The sequence below is a fragment of the Momordica charantia genome (genome assembly GCF_013281855.1).
Source record: "Momordica charantia cultivar OHB3-1 chromosome 4 unlocalized genomic scaffold, Mcharantia_2.0 BLBB01000004.1, whole genome shotgun sequence".
In the NCBI taxonomy this organism is placed as follows: domain Eukaryota; kingdom Viridiplantae; phylum Streptophyta; class Magnoliopsida; order Cucurbitales; family Cucurbitaceae; genus Momordica; species Momordica charantia.
Window position 1 is genome coordinate 22,473,284 of NW_028275162.1, and position 4,301 is coordinate 22,477,584.

Below are 4,301 nucleotides of genomic sequence, written 5' to 3' on the forward strand. Positions count from 1 at the left end.
ATCTAAAGTATTTTTTAACTTTTAATTTTTAAAATTTGACCAGAATTTCAAAATCATTTAAAAAATATATATATACTCTAGAAAGAAAAGAAAAAGATACATTTCGTTACTGAAAAAACCAAAAACCAAAATATTCATTGAAATTTCAAGAGCCGCTGAAGTTTAAAGAAACTTGAATAACACTTTCTTATATTGGGGAGCATAATCTTGATGTGCACCACTATTTTATTTTTTAGGTATTTTTTATTTAATTTTCTTTAAAAAATAAGGTTAAATATATATATTAGTATGTTTTTTTAATTGGAATTCCAATGTTTAAAAATTTTCAATCTAAAAATCCTACAATTGAGTCGCTTAATGAATTGACAGAAATTTATTAGAGAAAATATGTTATTAAATTTAAAATTTCTCAAATTTCTTTAAAATGAGGAAGAATTAGAAAATTTTCTCTGATTCTTTTTCTTCTTCTAAGGACTCGTATGGTAATGTTCATGTTTCTTATTTCTGTTTTTTTATTTTTAATAAAGAAAAATGTATTGTATGATTTCAATATCTCAAGTATGATAAAACAATCTTTTTGTTTATGTTTTGGAACAAATTGAAAATGAGAACAAACTACTTTTGGTTATTTCCAAAATTTGTATACAATTGTAATTGTGAGAATGTTACCAGAAAAGAGAAACGCCCTAAATTTCCGTCCATTCTTCCGATTCCCTCTTCGTTCTTTCCTTTATATAAAAAACTTTTCTGTCCAACTTTTCAAATGAACAAAAAAGTAATGTCTAAATCAAACTATTTTCTTTAAGAAAAAAAAATAAAAGTGACCTTGAATCTTATCTTCATCATCTTCTTCAAGTTTGTGAATCAAATTCAGTGAATTGTGAGACATTTTATTTTTCTGTAAATTATCCAGTAATCTCCCATTTCCTTTCCCACACTGAGGCTTAGAGAAATAACAGTATCAGTTACCATTTCCATGGAGGATTTGAAGCCAAGGCCTGCAAATTCCTCTCCTCTCACGCCACTTGGCTTCCTCGACAGAGCCGCCACCATCTACGGCGACTGCCCTTCAGTCATCTACGGCTCCACTACCTACACGTGGTCTCACACCCACCGTCGATGTCTTCGACTCGCTTCTTCCCTCTCATCCAACGGCATCCACAGGGGCCACGTCGTCTCCGTCGTCGCTCCCAACACCCCCGCCATGTACGAGCTCCAGTTCGCTGTTCCGATGGCCGGCGCCATCCTCAACAACATCAATCTCCGCCTTGACGCCCATACCATCTCCATGCTCCTCCGCCACAGTGAATCCAAGCTCATCTTCGTCGATCAGGCTTCTTGCTCCCTTATTAACGACGCCTTGAATTTGTTTCCAACAAAATCCAAACGGCCGGTGCTCGTCCTTATTGCGGACGATGTTGCGACAGAGGAGTCTTCTTCACCGATTTTCGGTGATTTCGTTGACACGTATGAGGGAATGGTGGAGAAAGGGGATCCAGAGTTCCGGTGGATTCGACCGCTGAGCGAGTGGGATCCAATTGTTTTGAATTACACCTCTGGAACAACGTCGTCGCCGAAGGGAGTGGTCCATTGCCACAGAGGAATTTTCATGGTGACTCTGGATTCGCTTCTCGAATGGGGCATCCCTAAGCAATCGGTTTATTTATGGACCTTGCCGATGTTCCACGGCAATGGATGGTGCTTCTCGTGGGGAATGGCCGCCGTAGGCGGCACAAATGTTTGTCTCCGAAAATTCGACGCGCCGTCGATTTTTGAACTAATTCGTACTCATGGTGTGACGCACATGTGCGGAGCTCCGGTGGTGCTCAATATGCTCACAAACTCCCCGGACAATCAGCCGCTTGATCGTCCGGTGAAGATCCTCACCGCCGGTGCGCCGCCGCCTGCGACGGTTCTGTTCCGCACGGAATCGTTAGGTTTTGATGTGAGCCATGTGTACGGACTGACGGAGACGGGTGGACTGGTGGTTAGCTGCTCGTGGAAGCCGCAGTGGAACCGGTTGCCGGCGACGGAGAGAGCGAGGCTGAAGGCGCGACAGGGCGTGAGGACGGCGACGATGGCAGAGGTGGACGTGGTGGATCCAGAGACCTGCAAGAGCGTGAAACGAGACGGATCCTCGATTGGAGAGATCGTTATGAGAGGCGTAACGATCATGCTCGGTTACCTCAAAGATCCGGAAGCCACATCCAAATCGATGACGGACGACGGCTGGTTTTTCACCGGAGACATCGGCGTGATGCACGCCGACGGCTATTTAGAAATAAAGGACCGATCGAAGGACGTGATCATAAGCGGAGGTGAAAACATAAGCAGTGTGGAGGTAGAATCTGTACTTTACACGAATCCGGCGGTGAACGAGGCGGCGGTGGTGGCACGACCGGACGAGTTTTGGGGGGAGACGCCGTGCGCATTCGTGAGCTTGAGAGAAGGATTGACTCGGAAGCCGACGGAGGAGGAGATAATCGAGTACTGCAGAGGGAAGCTGCCACGATTCATGGTGCCGAAGACGGTGGTTTTCACGGCGGAGCTGCCGAAGACGTCGACCGGAAAGATCGAGAAGTTCGGGCTTAGAAAGATTGCCAAGTCGATGGGCCCGGCACACACGAGTCACTTGTAGACTTGTAGTAGTAGAAGTAGTGGAGAGGTCTTCAATAACAAATTTACTTAATAATAAATCTTTTATTTTCAATTTTTTATTGTATTTGATATAAAATTTGAGCAAATTTTTATAGAAGGGTTAGAGTTTTTTTTTTTTTTTTTTTTTTTGGGGTATGTGCACGTATTAAAAAAGAAAGAGAATATAGCAAAACGAAGGTGGTATTTTTTGTTAGAAACATATTATTTGGCAGCAAAATGTTTGTTAAAAGGGAGGAATACATAGAAGATAATGTAACCAAAGTTTTAAATGTTGACATAGGATTAAATAGAAATGCTAATATCTCAATCTTATAAAAATATCTATTAAAAATCATATGGATAGAATTTTTAAAATGATAATAAAATTAAAAAATTCATAAAAAATATTTAAATCGCATTTCAACTTTTTTAAATAATTAGAAACGATTAATATTAATATATTATGTCTATATTAAGGATATTTTTTTATACTTTATTGATTTTTGTTAATATCATGAAAATTTCGATTTATCCTTTACGTTGATGTCGAACTTATAGATACATGCAAATGTCAATGTAAATATCTGTCAGACATTTAATAGTTGAGAATCTTATAATTTTTTGGAGATTTTCTAATATGTTTAAAATTTAATTCCTCTCTCGGGGTTGGATAATCTTTGTAACTAATTTTTAAATTTAGAATTTTTATGGTCTCTTTAATTACCATTTTCTCTTATGTTTTTTTGTTTTTAAAAAACATTACTGTATAGTAACCAATTCATTTTTTTAAATTTTTTTTTGAAAAACGATTTTGAAATTCTACTTAGATTTCAAATAAAAAAATGTTTTTTAAAAGCATATTTCTATTTTTTAAAATACTCCATTCTTTTTTTTCTGTGACATAAATTGGTAAATTTCTTTCCTAATTTCTTTTTAAAAATTTTATTTCTCTCTAAAATTATATATTTATTATTATTTCTCTCCCTAAAATTTTCATGTCTATGTATTTTTAATTTGTTTTATTTTTCAATAAATTAACATATTTCTATCTCAAAATTTAATAATTTTCCCAACGTTTTCTATCTTAAAATTTCGCGTTTGGTAACTTTTCTTTCTCTTCTTAATCTATTCCTCTAAAAAATTATATTTTATTTTCTCGTTCAATTTTTTTCATTAGAACTATTATTTCTCTTTTAATTTATTTGTTTTCTCTAAAAAAGTATATATTTAATTTCTCTCTTGCGTGACCATAATTTTTCTTTCTTTTTTTAATTTCTTTTTCGTTCTTTAACCTATCTTTTCCTCTCAAATTTACTATTTTTTTAATTTTTTTTCTCTTTTTATTTCTAACTTTTCTTTCACTAATTTTTTCTTTAATTTTTTTTCTCTCTCTTTTTCTTTATTTCTCTATAATTTTTCTTTAAAAAGTTTATTTTCATCCCTCTAAATTCCTATTTTCATGTCCCTACATTAGGGATGGCAAAAATTCTCGTAGGAAAGGATCGGGTCTCCACTAAAAAATCAGGGACGGGGTCGACGTCGTCCTTGATTCCACTTTTTAAAGAATTAATATATATTTTGTTAACACTTTTACTCAATTGTGAATAAAATATTAAATATTTTTAAAACTAATTATTTATACTAGTAAATAATAATTGTAAAAA

General features: G+C 35.5%; 1 pseudogene; it reads left to right on the forward strand.

Moving 5' to 3' along the window:
- The first annotated feature begins 710 nt into the window (after positions 1-710).
- Positions 711-2,755, forward strand: LOC148212027 (2-methylpropanoate--CoA ligase CCL4 pseudogene; annotated as a pseudogene).
- Positions 2,756-4,301: the final 1,546 nt, after the last annotated feature.